Raw genomic sequence first — 18,163 nt, forward strand, 5'->3', positions numbered from 1 at the left:
CTATGTTCCTATGTTCCTAACTCCACATGATCGGCGAGGCACAGCCTCAGGCCGACTTGGTGGGTGGTGAAAATGGATATCACTGCTTCTGATCTTCACCAGAACAGAGAGTGAGATATAACATTGATCATCAAACAGACTGTGAGAGAATACAACAGAGTAAACACATGGAGAGACACTGTGGAATAACAAATAGATTTGATTGGAACGTTGACTTTGATTGGAATGGATAAAACACCAGAAACAGCTGATTAAATTGGGATTCTCATCATTATATTGATCTGGGACAGAAAAGAGAAATTGATGGAAAGAAGGGAAGAAGGAAGAAAAGAAAGGATGGAACTGTTCAGTTTTTTCAGTTTTTTCACTCGCCCATCAAAGCTGGATAAAAAAAAAAGTTGCAAATAACAGAGAATTTCATCAAAAAGGGAGATTAAAAGCTGCAGAAACCTTGGATCAAAGGATGCCCCAACAGATCACCTGTTTAACTGTCTCCTCACTGGGGGATTTCAATCAGTGGGCAATATTATTCTCTACCTTTTTTTGTTAAATGAACCCAGAACGGTCACTTGGAATTAATATCCGTGTTCCGACTCCTGAATAATAAAATTGTGAGTTTCTCGATATTTTCGGGACACATTTCCTGCTGAAAGAACTAAGAACTCTTTTCTAATTTACTCAATACTATATACACACTCATCCAGCCTGCTAGGCTAGCATCCTTGGTGCTGCTCTCTCTTCTCCCAAACTTCATCTCATGTGACTGTTACATCATCACTTTGACAGTGGGAGTGATTGATCCCAATGTCTTCAGCATTAACCCTTTACATCCTTATACTACACTGTCTGTCCAAAAAAATGGGTGGAGGGAACTTGATTTATCGAAACACCAACAGCTGCCAGTTGAAAATCAACTCAAACCCATCAGCGAGAGAGAGAGAGAGAGAGAGAGACTGTCAGAGAACTTCCTCCATTCAGTCCTGACCCTGTCACACTCAGCAGATGCTCACCCAGACCCCACTCCCATCAACACTGAACATTGTTCCCAAGACACTTCAAATACTGTTTATAAAAGGCAGGAAAGGTTAAAGTTCACACAGCTGTATTGAACAGAACAAAGTATAATATCTTCTCACCGTTTCTCGGGAACCACATGAGACATAGGTTTTCTTATTTGGTTCCTTTGATTTTTCTTGTTCCTGACTGACAAATATTCCAAACCTCAGATCAACCCTCCCACTTGCGTCATGTCCCAGTCTCGGTTAAAAGCAACACATAACAACACAAACACTGAAACATACAACGCAGTCACACTTTCCTTTAGTGACATTAATGTCGAGCTGTTTTCCAGGGGAATGCAACTGTGAACAAATTTGGATCAAAGAAGTTGCCTTTGAAATATCAGCACTGAATTTCTGTGCAAGGAGGAACAGCCATTCCAAACTCACATCCTTCACAAAGGCTGTTTTCTCCTGTGATGCAAATTCATCATGTAATTTGAATACTCACTTCAAGGTCAGAAGACACAGATGGAAGCGATTGATAAAGTAACTACTACATCACAAATGTGAAACAAGGCTCTATTGAGAATTGAACCCAGGATTTCCTGTTTACGAGACAGGTGCTTTAACCAACTAAGCTACAGAGCCAGAAGTTGTTACAATTCAAATCAGAGGAGTGCACTATTTATTCTCATATAATAACAATATCAAAGCAAAATACAGCAGATGCTGGAAATCTCAAATAAAAACAAGAACCGCTGGAAATACTCATCAGGTCTGGCAGCATCTGTGGAGAGAGAAGCAGAGTTGACGTTTTAGGTCAATGACCCTTCTTCAGACCCTTCTATATATTCTCATCCCACTTCTCCACAGGTCACAACATATATTTTAACTTTTCCCACTTCCTGAAACAGTCAATCATATACTCTATTCTTCCCAGAATAGAAGACACTGACCAGGTTTCTTTAACGAACAGCAAAATTATCAGTTTATTACAGAACAAGTTTTAACGAGTCATGAAATAAAGCATAAATACACAGGTAGAAATTTTAAAAGTTCCCTTTTTACCTTAACCAACATTTAAATCCCCTTTCTTACCACAGCCCCACACACGCACACACACATACACCGGTTAACTGAAAAAAAAGAATTAATTTTGACAATTCTGAGTTCTGTTAGAGACAAAAACAACACTTGGGCTGATTAGTTGTTCATTCCTGAAGAAAACAGCAGATGAGATATGTTGTTCCAAAACTGGCATGCAGTCTAACTTCTGAGTGTGCGTAGACAGGTCACTAGGGTCTTTTAGAACAGTTTTTTAGGGGCGGTGTTGAGAATTAATTTTAGCAGGCTTTCTTCAAAGACAGGAGAAGAGATGAATTGACACAGTGAAGTTCTCAGGGTCTTTTAAAGATTTGCTGCAAAACAACGTGGGTTGTGATCTTCTCTCCTTCCTTGACACTTCTTCAGGCTAACTTTATCAGCTGCTCACTCCAGAAGGTAAAACACAATGACTGCTACAAATAAAAGCTTGTGATTTTTCTGCCCTCTTCGGTGTGTGCTGCTGCTGCCGGGTTTGTCCTATCAAGAGGCGCAACTGACTTCTCTGTCCACATTTCCCCCTGTTACCTGGGTTTCTGTTCTACATTTAACTTGAGTCATGTGACAACCAGTAAACATAGTTGCCAAATTAGTACTTTCAGTACCATCTTGAAAAAGAACTGGTCTGACATTTATTAAGTTTGACGATGAATTCCTCAAAAAGAATTTCATAAAAAAAAAATCAAAATCACTTCCATAACATCATGCACTTTCCCTGAGCTACAGGTTATTGCAAGTCTCTCTGGCTGTGTTTATTTTTGTTGATTTTGCACTCAGGTTCTTTCTGAATCCATGTGTTTGCAGAACTTTGTCAGTGAGAAACATGGAGATATGCTTAAAGATTTCCCTGCAAATTATTCATATCTCCATCTTTCTCCGAACTTTGTAGAAACACATTATTGTGGGAATCACACACATCAGGCCGTCAAACCTTTCCGTTAAACATTGAAAGGTGACAGTGTTTATTGTGACGGGGTTCCATTTATTCAGACAAATCTGGTATAAAAGTGCTCAAGAAATGATTCACACATGTAATGTATTTGTATATTATGTGCATGACATAATGACGCAAATAAACAATTCCTTGCACTTGCCACGCTTGGTGTATATTTTCTCTGCTGATGCCCCCTGAATATATTAGAGAAAATGGTGATGAGGATGAGATAAAAGTCTGTAAATATAGGCAGCAAACAGCAGCAGGGACTGCAGTGAACAGGATCAGCTAGCTCCTGGTGACCTACCTGCTCGGATGGTGGAGATTTTAGGGGGATTGTGTGAAGCCTGGGCCACAGAATGTCTCTTCAGTTGAATGAGATTCCGCAGGGTCTTCCAGTGCATCTGATTCAAATTGCTTATTTGGGACAATATGGCTGCACACATATGGGATCGATCGGAAGGTGAGGAACTTATGAGAGGGCTTGAGAACCATTCAGTTCATATATTGAAAGAATGGACATGTTTTTCAGAGCTAATAACATTTTGGAATTTGAAGGTGAAAGTGCAGAGGTCAAGACTCAGAATAAGGCAATTCTTGAGGGCAAGAAAGCAATTTTGCCAATGGAAATTAGCCTGGAAGTGTCTGACCAGCTAACAAAGCCCCCTGCTCCCATCAAGGCATAAGATGTGCCATTCAAAACAATCATCACCAAGTTGGAGTAACATTTCAACCCGAAGCCACTAGAGATCACGGCAAGCTAGAAATTTGGAAGCAGAAATCAGAAAAGTAGTGAAACAGTTGGTGAGTACATTGTGGCATGAAGAATTTATCACTACATTGCAACTTTGGCATATTCTTAGACCGTGCATTATGAGACAGATTTGTGCTTATATTGGTGGATGAGAAAAGATACTAAACACACAAAATCTCACATTCGAGCTCGCACGTAAGATTGCTCTTTCCATGGATACTGCATCAAAGAATGCTCGAGAATTTCATCCTGTGCCAGTGATTGCAACACACTTCAGGGGAGCTTAAAAAAACTGGTAAAATGGGCTTTCACATGGCAGATAAAATTTACACAGAGAATTGTGAAGAGATACAATTTGGGAGGAAGAATAAGGAGAGGCTACATAAATGAAATGTTACAATTCTAATGTGGGTGCCGGAACAGAGAGACAATGTACACCAATCTTAGAAGGTTTGAAAAGGCTTCTAAGAGCAAACAGGACACTTGGCTTTATTAATAGAGACATGTAGTAAAAGCAAATAAGTTATGATAAACCTTTATAAAATACTGGGTCTGAATGGCCTACTCCTGTACCTCCACAGAAAGCTTCCATTCCAGGTTTGCACACACTCGTCAGGATCACTCTCCACAGATCCCGCCACTCTAGGCTCGGACACCCTCTTCAGGATCACTTTCCATAGATCCCACCACTCCACGCATGGATATCTCCCTCATGATCAGATCACAGGTCCTTAGTCCTACCACATGCAGTCATGAATGATGGTGGACAATTGAATAACTAACCAGATGAGGAGGCTCCAAAAAATCCCCATCCTCAATGATGGTGGAGCCAAAGCTGAATCATTGACAACCATCTTCCATCAGAAATTGCTCAGTGGATGATTCATCTCGGCCTCCTGAGGTCCCCAGCATCACAGTTTCCAGTCTTCAGCCAATTCGATTCACTCCACATGATAGCAAGAAACAACTGAAGTCACTCGATACAGCAACGACAATAGGCCCTAACAATGTCCCGGCTCTAGTACTGAAGACTTGTGCTCCAGAACTAGCTGCGCTCTCAGCCACACTGTTCCAGTTGAGCTACAACACAGGCATCTACCCGACAATGTGGAAAATTGCCCAAGTGTGCCCACTCCATTAAAAAAAAGCAGGACAAATCCAATCTGACCAATTACCACCCCATCAGTCTCCTATCAATCATCAGCAAAGTGATGGAAGATGTCATCAACAGTGCTATCAAGCACCAGACACTTAGCAATAATCTGCTCATCGATGCTCAGTTTAGGTTCTGCCAGGGTTCCTCGACTCCAGGCAAATACTTGGCAGGTAGAGTATAATGTGGGAAAATGTGAGGTTATCCACTTTGGTAAGAAGAATGGAAAAGCAAAATATTATTTAAATTGCGAGAGACTACAGAATGCTGCGGTATAGAAGGATCTGGGTGTCCTCGCACATGAATCACAAAAAGTTACCATGCAGGTAGAGCAAATAATTAGGAAGGCAAATGGAATGTTGCCCTTTATTTCAAGGGGGATGGAGTATAAAAGTAGAGAAGTCTTGCTGCAAATGTACAGGGTGTTGGTGAATCCACACCTGGAGTACTGTGTACAGTTTTGGTCTCCTTATTTAAGGAGGGATATACTTGCATTGGAGGCAGCTCAGAGAAGGTTCACTGGATTGATTCCTGTGATGAATTGGTTGTCTTATATGGAGAGTTGATCAGGTTGGACCTATACTCATTGGAGTTAAGAAAAATGATAGGTGATCGTATTGAGACATATAAGATTTTGAGGGGGCTTGACAGGGTGGATGCTGAGAGGATGTTTCCCCTCATGGTGGAATTTAGAACTAGGGGACACAGTTTCAGAATAATGGTCTTCCATTTAAGAAGGAAATGAGGAGGAATTTCTTCGCTCAGAGAGTCATTAATCTTTGGAATTCTCTACCACAGAGAGTAGTGGAGGCTGGGTCATTGCATGTCTTCAAGACTGAGTTTGACAGATTTTTATCCACAAGGAAGTCAAGGGTTATGGGGGGCAGGCAACAAAGTGGGGTTGAGGCCATGATCAGGTCAGCCATGATCCTATTGAATGGTGGAGCAGGCTCGAGGGGCCAAATGGCCTACTACTGCTAATATTTCTTCTGTTCTTATTTTTTATTGCAGCTTGGTTCAAACAGACACAAAAGAGTGGAGTTCTAGAGGAGAGGTGAGAGTGATTACCCTTGAGTGAGTGTGGCATCAAGGATCCCGAGCAAAATTGAAGTCAATGAGAATCAGGGGGAAAACTCTCCACTTGGTGGAGTCATACCTCGCACAAAGCAAGATGGTTGTGGTTAGTGGAGGCCAATCATGTCAGCCCAGGACATTGCCTCAGGAGTGTCTCAGGGTAGTGTCCTCGGCCCAAACATCCTCAGCTGTTTCATTGATCACTTTCCCTTCAACATAATTCAGAAGTGGGAATGTTCGCTGATGACTCACAACTCCTCAGAAACTGAAGCAGTCTGTACCCACAAGCAGCGAGACCTGTACAAACTTCAGGCTTGAGCTGATAAGTGACAAGCAACCTTCTGGCCACACAAGTGCTAAGCAGTGAACATCTCGATTGAGAGAGAATCAAACCATCTACCTTTTGATATTCAGCAGCATAATCATCACTGAATCCCCCACCATCAACATCTTGGGGGTTACCATTGACCAGAAACTAATCTGGACCAGTCACACCGATGCTGCAGCTAGAAGTGCAGGTCAGAGATTAGGAATACTGCAGCAAGTATCTCGCCTCCTGACACCTCAAATCCTGTCCACCATGTACAAGGCACAAGTCAGGAGTGGGATGGAATACATCCCACTCAACAACACTCAAGAAGCTCAACACCATCCAGGAGAAAGCAGCCCACTTGATCAGCACCTAACCCACCACCTTAAACATTCACTTCCTCCACTACCAGTACACAGTGGCTGCAGTGTGTACCATCTCCATATGCACTGCAGTATCTCGCCAAGTATCCTTCAACAGCACCTTCCAAACCCGTGACCACTACCACCTCGAAGGACAAGGGCAGCAGATGCATGGGAACTCGCCATCTGCAGTTTCCCCTCCAAGTCACTCACCATCCTGACATGGAACTATATCGCCATTTCTTCACTGTTGTTGGGTCACAATCCTGGAATTCCCTCCCCAATAGCACTGTGGGTGTTCCTACACCATATGGACTGTTGCAGTTCAAGAAGGCAGCTCACCACCACATTCTCAACGGCAATAGGAATGGGTAATAATTGCTAGACTTATCAGCGATACTTGCGCCCATTAATGAATAAAAAACAAATCACTCTCCACAGATTCCCCACAATCTGGGCTTGGACATTTACTTCAGGAGCACAGAGCTTTATATAACTGCAACATGAGTTCCAATCTTCATATTCCGTTCACTTTTCACATTATTTTTCCACCAGTCCACTAGCTTTTAGTGATTCAGTACTCGGGTCTCTGCGCCTCCGCAGTTTCTATCATCTCACCACTTAACAAAAAACTCTCTGATCTATCTTTCGTAGGTACTAGATGACCCCTCATTTTAAACTCCATCTGCCAAAACATTGGTCACTCACTTAATCTATCAAGAAGATTTGAAAATAAATTTCTTGCCAAAGGATAATGTTCTGCTTCTGCTCCCTCGCCATTTGCTTTTCCCGTTAGTCGTTCACTTGGTGCAAATCGAGAGAAAGTAAAGATGGAAGGAAGGAAGGAGGGGAGGGAAAATCCTGCTCGGTTTCGTGATCCCTATTTGATCTTCATTCCAGTCCAATTTGGGTGAAGAATTCCAATTGTCTGTCTCAATTTTAATAAAGTATAAACAATTCTGGAATCACTGTCTCGACATGGACAAGAACAGGTTTCCAGGCCGACTTTACATTGAAGCTGTAAACAAGAATGCAACAGGAATTTGATAAACTAACGAAAAGGATGGGATTCAAACCCACGCGTGCACAGCACAATGGTTTAGTAGTTCATCGCCTGAACCTCTCAGCCACCACGGCATCTGGCAAGTAACAGCAGCACAACCGTCACCTTCACACAGATCCTGACTGTGCAGCTAGCTGTGTAATGATGGAAATGTAGCTTCTGTAAGTAAATGAAATTTCCATCACATCAGGTCATGGCCTGTTGGAAATGGAGCGGTGTGAAACATTTCCAGACCATGTCCAACACGTTTCTACTCAGTGTGAAAACCCACCACGGAAAGACTGGAACATACAATCATTTGATCACACCATGATTAACATCACTCAGACACCTGAACCATTTGGTCACTGACGAAGTCATGACGACTTCGAATTTCTCATGAAATGACAACTGAACTAACTGACTGGAAGAATTGCTTCAACTCCACGTGATCAGCGAGGCACAGCCTCAGCCGACTTGTCAGGCGGTGTAAACAGATATCACTGCTTCTGATCTTCACCAGAACAGAGAGTGAGATGTAACATTGATCATCAAACAGACTGTGAGAGAATACAACAGAATAAAACACATGGAGAGACACTGTGGAATAACAAATAGATTTGATTGGAATGTTGAATTTTGATTGGAATGGATAAAACAGCAGAAACAGCAGATTAAATTGGGATTCTCATCATTATATTGATCTGGGACATAAAAGAGAAACTGATGGAAAGAAGGGAAGAAGGAAGAATGGAATTGTTCAGTTTTTTTCAGTTTTTTCACTCGTCCATCAAAGCTGGATAAACAAAAGTTGCAAAAGTTGCAAATGCTGCCAAAACCTTGGATCGAAGGATGTCCCAACTGTTTAACTGTCTGGTCACTGGGGGATTTCAATCAGTGAGTAATATTATTCTCTATTTTTTTTTGTTAAATGAACCCAGAACTGTAACTTGGAGTTAATATCTCTGTTCCGACTCCTGAATAATAAAATTGTGAGTTTCTTGATATTATCTGGACACATTTCCTGCTGAAAGAACTAAGAACTCTTTTCTAATTTACACAATACTATGTACACACTCATCAAGCCTCTTCAGCTAGCATCCTTGGTGCTGCTCTCTCTTCTCCCAAACCTCATCCCATGTGACTGTTACATCATCACTCTGACAGTGGGAGAGGTTGATCCCACTGTCTTCAGCATTAACCCTTTACATCCTTATACTACACTGTGAATCAAAAAAAATGGTTGGAGGGAACTTCCTTCATTTATCGAAACACCAACAGCTGCCAGTTGTGAACCAACTCAAACCCATCAGAGAGAGAGAGAGAGAGAGACTGTCAGAGAACTTCCTGCATCCAGTCCTGACCCTGTCACGCTCAGCAGTTGCTCACCCAGACCCCACTCTCATCAACACTGAACATTGTCACTGAGACCCTTCAAATAATGTTTATAAAAGGCAGAAAAATTCAAAGTTCATCACAGCTGGATTGATTGAAACTAAGTTTAATATCTTCTTACCACTAGGTAACCACATGAGAAAGTCCTTCAATCATTAGCATAAATTATCAGCTGTAAGAATGTTTGTCATTGGGTTGAATCATTTCTGTGAGAGGAATGTTCCAGCATCATAAACCAGGGGAACGTGTTGACTGAGCTGTGTCTTCATCTCTTCTGGACAGTTCACCCTTCCTTCTGCTCTGATTCACTTTCCCAAAGCGGATCTACAGATTCTCAAATCTGGAGACTGGGTTTTCTTATTCGGTTCCTTTTGATTTTTCTTGCTCCTGAATGATAATATATTCCAACCTTGGATCAACCTTGCGTTGTGTCCCAGTCTCGGTTAAAAGCGACACATAATGGCACCAACACTCTGAAACATACAACATGGTCACACTCTGCTTCAGTGAGATTAATGTTGAGGCGGTTTCACGTCAAATGCAATTGTGAACAAATTTCTCTCGTGGAAATTGTGGGTGATTTGAGTATTTGCACTGAATTTCTGTGCAAGGAGGGACAGTTTCAAACAGCCATTCCCAAATCACTTCTTTCACAAAGACAAAGACTGTGCTGTCTTAACGTGTGACTCAACTTCACAAACAAATTTGAACTCGAAGTTCAGGGGAAGACAGAGATGTGAATGATTGACAGAGTAATCTTTAAATCATAACTTTCCGTTTCTTCACTGCAGTGAGGCTTTGTTGGGGTTTGAAGTTAGGTTCTCCTGTTTATTAGACAGAGGCTTTAACCAACTAAGCTACAGGGCAAAATCTCAAACACATCCTTTCCTGGAGTTACAGGTTATTGCAGGACTATCTGTCTCTGGGTTCTTTCTGAATCCACAAGTTTGCAGATCTTTGTGAGTGAGAGACATGGAGATATGCTTCAAAGATTTCCCTGTAAATTATTCATATCTCCATCTTTTCCTGAACTTTGAACAAACACATTACTGTGGGAATCACACACATCTGGCCCTCACATTCATCCGCTAAACATTGAAAGGTGACAGTGTTTATTGTGAGGGGATCCATTTATTCAGACACATCTTGATCGGGACGTGTTTCACACGTAATGTTTTTGTATATTATGTTTATGATGTAATATTGCAAATAAACATTTCCTTGCACTTGTCGCATTTGGTCTCCATTTTCTCTGCTGATGCCCCCTGAATATATTGGAGAAAATGGTGATGAGGATGAGATAAAAGTCTATAAATATAGGCAGCAAACAGCAGCAGGGACTGCAGTGAACAAGAACAGCCAGCTCCTGGTGACCTACCTGCTCAGATGGTGGAGATTTTGGGTGGATTGTGTGAAGCCTGTACTACAGACTGTCTCCTCAGTTGAATGAGATGCCCTAGGGTAAAGCATGGCTACCCGACCCGACTCCGACCAGACCGGATGACATGTGTCAGGTTCGGGTCGGGTCTCTCTTCCGTGTCCGGCATTCGGGTTCGTGACGGGTCGGGCTTGAGGCGGACACAGTGCTGCCTTGCTCAGGGAGGGAACTTCTGCATGATTCCGCAGGAATAGCCAGCTTTCGGAATGGAGGATCACAACATTTGGACAAGGTATGTTTGATATAATTAACTTTATTATGGTAGTCGGGTCGGGTCGGGTCGGGTTGGGTCGGGTCGGGTGCGGGAAAAAAATCAAAGGACTCGGGCCCGGGTCAGGTTCAGGTTGGATGTGGTCAGGTCGGACCGGGTCGGGTTTCAATTTCATAAACGAGCAGGCCTTTACCGCAGGGTCTTAGTGTGCATCAGATTCAAAGTGATTATTTGGGACAATATGGTTGCACCCAAGGGATACATCAGAAGGCTAGGAACTTATGAGAGGGCTCGAGAACCATTCAGTTCATATATTGAAAGAATGGACATGTTTTTCAGAGCTAATAACATTTTGGAACTTGAAGGTGAAAGTGAAGAGGTCGAGACTCAGAATAAGGCAATTCTTGAGGGCAAGAAAGTAATTTTGCGAATGTAAATTATCCTGGAAGTGTATGACATGCCAACAAATCTTCCTGCTCCCATCAAGGCAAAAGATGTGAATTCAAAACAATCATCACCAAGTTGGAGGAACATTTTAACCCTAAGCCACTAGAGATCACGGCAAGCTAGAAATTTGGAACCAGAAAGCAGAAAAGTAGTGAAATAGTTGGTGAGTACATTGTGGAACTGAAGAATTTATCACTACATTGCAACTTTGGCACATTCTTAGACCGTACATTACGAGACAGATTTGTGCTTAGATTGGTGGATGAGAAAAGATACTAAACACGCAAAATCCTACATTTCAGCTGGCGTGTAAGATTGCTCTCTCCATGGAGATAGCATCAAAGAATGCTGCAGAATTTTGTCTTATGCCAGTGACAGTAACACACTTCAGGGGAAGATAAAAAAACTGTCAAAATGGGCTTTCACATGGCAGATAAAATTTTACACAGAGAAGTGTAAAGTGATAAAGTTTGGGAGGAAGAATGAGACAATGTGCACCAATCTAAGAAGGTTTGAAAATGTTGCTAAAAGCAAACAGAACACTTGGCTTTATTCACAGAGGCATAGAGTAAAAGCAAATAAGTTATACTAAACCTTTATAAAACACTGGGGTTGAATGGCCTACTCCTGCACCTCCATGGAAAGCTTCCACTCCAGGCTCGGACACCCTCTTCAGGATCACTCTCCATACATCCTGCCACTCCATGCACGGATATCTCCCTCAGGATCAGATCACAGCTCCACAGTCCTGCCACATCCAGTCGTGAATGGTGGTGGATAATTTAATAACTAACAAGATGAGGAGGCTCCAAAAACACCTACATCCTCAATGATGGTGGAGCCGAGCACGTCAGTGCAAAAGGCAAAACTGAAGCATTTGCAACCATCTTCTGTCAGAAATATTAAGTGGATTTGATCTGTGCTAATTTCAGCTCCTCGTGCTCACTGGTGCCTTGATTCTCTGGTGCTAATTTCAGAGTAAATCATGCAGCTTGTCAATTGGAGCCAAAGAAAAAGACACAGGAGAGGTTGAAACTGCCAAAACCTGGGATTGAACCAAGAACTGCGATTTTTAGTGCAATGCAAATCCAGCTGATCTATTTCAGCCACACACTAAAACCAGCCTTCGCTCATTGCTTTGGAAGACAATATTTACATTCAAGTGTTTGTCAAAATTTACAGAACACAACATGAGTAATATTTCCCATTGTTTTCTCAGCACTGATGGAATGTGAAGCGGGAGACAGCCAGAAATCCCACTGATCCACACTGACCCAGAGCTGAGAGTGAAATGAGATAAAGTTCAATCTTTAGCAGCGAGACGCTGGAGAGACGTAAGAGTCCTGAATCAAGGAGAGACTTTCTGATATAGTAAAAGCAAAATACTGCATATGCTGGAAATCTGAAATAAAAACAAAGGTGCTGGAAATACTCAGCAGGTCTGGCAGCATCTGTGGAGAGAGAAACAGAGTTAAAGTTTCAAGTCTGTGACCTTTCATCAGAACTGCCAAAGGTTAGAAAAGAATTAGGTTTTAAACAAGTGAAGGAGAGGGGCCTGGGGGAGAGAACGAAGGGGAAGGTGTTTGATAGGGCAGAGGGCAGGAAAGATTAAATAACAAAGTTGTCCTGGGACAAAGGCAAAGAGTCCGTTAATGCTTGTGGTCAAAGACAAAGCATTTGTCCAGAGAGAGTGTTAATAGCAGAATAATGAGCAGCTCTGACTACATGAAAAACAGGCACATGGTTTTAAACACACTGTGTTTTGTGCTCCCCCTTTTGTGAATCCTTGTTCACAGCTTTCCAATTATAATGCAAAGAAATGAACACAAACAGGCTTTCTTTGGTTTAAAGAAGAAAAGTGAAACTTATTAAACTTGCTTAAACGTTAATACGGTTCATGCCTACAGATATACGATGCACCCATGCTAGCATGCACACGTGATATACAGATGCAGCTAGGGACAGAAAAAATAAAAGATAAAGTGGAACAGTTTGAGGCAATATCTTGTTACTGTGCTTCGAGCTCACGGTATAGCACTTTTGTAGGTAATTCTTGCATTTCGTAGGGCCCAGTATTCTACTTAAACCTTGTACATGTTGGATACTTTTCTCTCTTTGAGATTCACATGTTTTCACAAGGTTCAGTTCTGTGGGAAAGAGATGGAGGCAGGCAGGACTGGAGAGGGTCTGCCCCATCTGGGAGCACATGGTGTTCTGAGTTCAAATCTGTGGCAAGTTCAAAAAACCAACAGCCATGTGAATAAAACTGGTCTGACCACTTCTGCTGTGTATTGGGGAAGCAAAAGACTGCGTCCCTTTGTTTCAATACTGTTTGTTACTATGCAAATTTCTTTCCAGTCAGGCGCTTGCAATTTTAAGTTTTAATGTTCATGTGGCAAAAATCATGTGTGCCTCAGTCTTGGCAGGTGGGGTGGGGCGGTTTGCCTGACACCAGTCATGTTCTGAAGTTATTGAACTCAAGGTTCAGTCCACAAGGCTGTAGAGTGACGAATTGAAAGATCAGGTGCTGTTCCTCGAGCTTGCGTTGATGTTCACTGGAACACTGGAGCAGGCCAAAGACAGAAATGTTGACATGAGAGCAGGGGGAAGTGTTGAAATGGCAAGCAACCAGAAGCTCAGGGTCATGCTTTCGGACTGAGTGGAGGTGTTCCACAAAGCGGTCAGCTAATCTGCGTTTGGTCTCCCCAATTTAGAGAAGACCGCATTGGGAACAGAAAATACAGTACACTAAATTGAAAGAAGTACAAGTAAATCGCTGCTTCACCTGAAAGGGGTGTTTGGGGCCTTGGATAGTGAGGAGAGAGGAGGTAAAAGGGAAGCTATTACACTTCCTGCGATTGAATGGGAAGGTGCCGTGGGAAGGGGACGAGGTATTGGGGATAATGGAGGAGTGGACCAGAGTGTTGCAGAGGGAACGATCCTTTCGGAATGCTGACAGGGGAGGGGAAGATGCATTTGGTGGTGGCATCACGCTGGAGGTGGTGGAAATGGCGGAGGATAATCCTTTGGATGTGTAGGCAGGTGGGGTGGAAAGTAAGGACAAGGGGAAACCCGTGGCGTTTCTGGGAGGGATGGGAAGAGGGGAGGGCAGATGTGTGGGAAATAGACCAGACACACTCCTTGAACTCTCTGCTGACGAAGTCTGAAAAAGGGAAGAACAACCACACAACAAGGGTCTCAAATCGAAGACCCTGGGATTAAAAGTCTCATTCTCTACCAACTGAACTAACAAGGCCTGATACAGTACTTCCACTCTGTCTGTTATTGGACGGATGCAGCTGTTGGCACCACCCCAAGGGCGGGCGTTTGTTCCACCAACCATGAAGCAGCTTCCTATCAATTCCCAAAATTATCATCTCCAACAAGAGAGAATCTAACTATCTCCCCTTGACATTCAATGGCATTATCATTGCTGAATCCCTCACTATCAACATCCTGGGGGTTGCCAATGAACAGAAACTGAATTGGAACAGCCATATAAATACCATAGCTTCAAGAGCAGGTCAGAGGCTGGGAATTCTACTGTGAATCATTCACCTCCTGTCCACCATCTCCAAGACACAAGTCAGGAGTGTGATGAAAGGCTCCTCACTTGCCTGGATGAGTGCAGCTCCAACAACACCAAAGAAGCTCAACACCATCCAGGACAAAGCAGCTCAATTGATCAGCACGCGATCCACCACGACCTCGACCACCTAGAAGGACATTGGATGAATGGCAACACCACCATCTGCAAGTTCCCCTCCAAGCTACACACCATCCTGTCTTGGAACTATATCATGATTCCCTCACTGTCACTGGATCAACATCCTGGAACTCCCTTCCTAACAGCAGGTATTGCGATGGCTCAAAAAGGCAGCTCACCACCACCTTCCCAACGGCAATTAGGGATGGGCAATAAATGCTGGCTTTGCCAGCAATGCCCACATCCCATGAAAGAATAAAAACGAGATTTGCCACAATGGGAGCAGGGTGAGGGATTTCAGTTATGTGGAGAGATTGGAGAAGCTGGGGTTGTTCTCCTTGCAGCAGAGAAAGCTCAGAAGAGATTTGACACATTTGTTCAAAATCATTTTAAATAAGGCGAAACTGTTTCCAGTGGTAAAAGGGTCAGTAAGCAGAGGACACAGATATCAGGTGATTGGCAGAAGAACCAGAGGTGACATGAAGAACCATTTTTTCCACAGAAATGTGCTGTGATAAAGAAAGAAAAGACTTGCATTTATATAGCACCTTTCAAGACCACTGGATATATCAAAGCACTTTGTAAACAATGAAATACTTTTGAACTGTAATCACTGTTGTAATGTCAGAAATGCAGCAGCTAATACCCAAAAACAGCAATGTGATAATGACCAACTGATCTGATTGAGGGGCAAATATTGATCACAACACCAGGGAGAATTGCTCTTCACTTGTTTGAAATTGCAACATGGGATCTTTTACATTCACCCAAACATGCAGACCAGGTCTTGGCTTAACATCACACCTGAAAGGCAGCACCTTCAACACCCTCAGTGCTGTACTGGAGTGTCAGCTGTGAAATCTGAACCCAGAAGCTTGTGATTTCGAGCTGAGTGTGACCGACTGAGCTGCAGCTTTTACCTGAGTCTCAATCCTTCTACCAACAGTTTCTCTCTATCAGGTCTGTCACGACCCCTCATGATTGTGAACACCTCTATCAAATCTCCTCTCTAAGGAGAACAACCCCAGCTTCTCCAATCTATCCACATAACTGAAATCCTAACCACACGTTGCAGAAAGGAATTTTTCCTCATGTTCCTTCTGGTTTTGTGAGTCACCTTAAATCTGTAACTTACGTTATGGACTGTTCAGCAGTTAGAAACAGTTCCTCAGTATTTACTCTCCCTCAAACCTTCAAGGAAGCTCTGCAAAGTAACTGAAAATCAATTTGTCAGAAGTGGGATTTAAACACATGCCTCCAGTGAAAGCTGCAACCTGAACAGAGAAGCTGAAACCGCTCAGTCACCTCAACTGTTCAGACCTTTTTGACCTCGTCATCACTTCCATACTTTGAAAGGTTCACTCAGTTCTGGAACTTATTCAATGTTACTGGAATGCTCAGTGATTGGGATATTAACTCCCCCGGGTTTTCCTGAGCTTGTTCTCGGTGTTTGGGGATGTTTGTCCTGGGCCGTGGAATCTTGCATCCCTGTAATGGACATTAACCCACTGATTGAATCTGTATTCACTGCTTTCTGCTGGTGCTGGGTAATTGTGGGGCCGGAATGTTGCTGCTTGTCCCGGCCTCACTCACTCTGGGAAAGAGTGAATAATTGATGCGTCTGTTTCTGTATCTGAAATGTGACTTCGATCTGCTGTTATTAACCGAGGCAGCGCTGCAGCAGGATACGTTAATAATCTCTCACTGATCAACTGCAAACAGTCAGAATGTGTAACTTTGAGCAGCACTTTCTGCACCGTCAGGGCTGGAAAGTTGAGGGAGGGAGAGACACTGTCAGGATCTGAGTGTATACAGCACTGTACAGAGAAAGAGCCAATATACCGGGGCTGAGACACAGTGCATCTTTTCACATTTAATCACAATAATATCCGGAGTCAGGAACTGAAAAGGATGAAAAACCAAATAGCAAGAGCAAAAATAAGAAAACTAAGCTATTATAGATTAGCTGATAAGCTTTCACTGTGTTACCTGGAAGTCTACAGTTTTATATTCAATGCTTTCTCCACTGTGGCCAGGGAATGGTTTCTTCTCAAGGGCTGAATATTAACAAAACTTATTAGAATTTAAATCTTTTAAAATTAATTCCATGGAGCTAATGGGAAAAAGTCAAATAACTGCACCAATTATAGGAGAGCTGGTTGGTGATGACGTGGATGTGTCTGCAGTGTACAGGACCAGACTGTTTCTATAGATTCACAATAAACGTTCCATCTTTATTTATAACAGTGAAACTGATAGTGGACAATGGCTATTCTGGTTGCAGAAACCTGGAGATTTAACTCATTAACACCCTGCTTTCGGGTAATTTAGAAAGAACAACACCCAGCTCTGTCAGATAGTGTGTTTGTTTGTTCACCCACAATGTGTTGGTTTCAGCACATAAAAGGATGAGGCTTTATTAACTTAAACTCTTCTACATCTGCTGTATTACTCTTGCTGTTGATTCTTCAAAGAAAAGGTTAATCAAGACTTTCTTTGTGAAATCCATGCTGACTGTGCTTTATTATATTTTCATTTTCATATGTATTTTCCACTTTTGGTGATTATTGTCATTTTTTATTGATTTTATTTTTATTTATTGCATTTATTGCCCATCCCTAATTCCATGGAGAAAGTGGTGGTGAGCTGCCTTCTTCAACCACTGCAGTCGATGTGATGCTGTTCGGAAGGGAGTTCCAGGATTTTGACCCATCAACAGTAAGGGAACAGTGATACAGTTCCAATTCAGGATGTTGTATGGCTTCGAGGGGAACTTGCAGGTGGTGGTGTTCCCATGCATCTGCTGCCCTTGTCCTTCGAGGGAGTAGAAGTCACGGGTTTGGAAGGTGCTGTCTAAGGAGGCTTGCTGCCTTGCTGCAGTGCATCTTGTGGATGGTGCACACTGCTGCCACAGTGCATCGGTGATGGAGAGAGTGAATATTGTGAATGAGGTGCCAATCAAGTGGGCTGCTTTGTCCTGGATGGCGTTGAGCTTCTGAAGTGTTGTTGGAGCTGCACCTATCCAGGCAAGTGGAGAGTATTCCATCACACTCCTGACTTTTGCCTTGTCGATAGTGGACGGGCTTTGGGGAGTCAGGAGGTGAGTTACTCGCCGCAGGATTCCTAGTCTCTGACCTGCTCTTGTAGCCATGATATTTATGTGGCTACTGCAGTTCATTTTCTGGTCAATGGTAACCCCCAGGATGTTGATAGTGGGAGATTCAGCAAACGTAAT

General features: G+C 42.8%; 1 non-coding gene across 1 annotated transcript; it reads right to left on the reverse strand.

The window, feature by feature from the left end:
- Positions 1-1,575: 1,575 nt before the first annotated feature.
- trnat-cgu (transfer RNA threonine (anticodon CGU)) lies at positions 1,576-1,649 on the reverse strand. Its single transcript has one exon. It is a non-coding gene; the product is annotated as a tRNA-Thr (tRNA).
- Between the last annotated feature and the right edge of the window lie 16,514 nt (positions 1,650-18,163).

Source organism: Heterodontus francisci, unplaced genomic scaffold, assembly GCF_036365525.1.
Source record: "Heterodontus francisci isolate sHetFra1 unplaced genomic scaffold, sHetFra1.hap1 HAP1_SCAFFOLD_172, whole genome shotgun sequence".
Classification (NCBI taxonomy): domain Eukaryota; kingdom Metazoa; phylum Chordata; class Chondrichthyes; order Heterodontiformes; family Heterodontidae; genus Heterodontus; species Heterodontus francisci.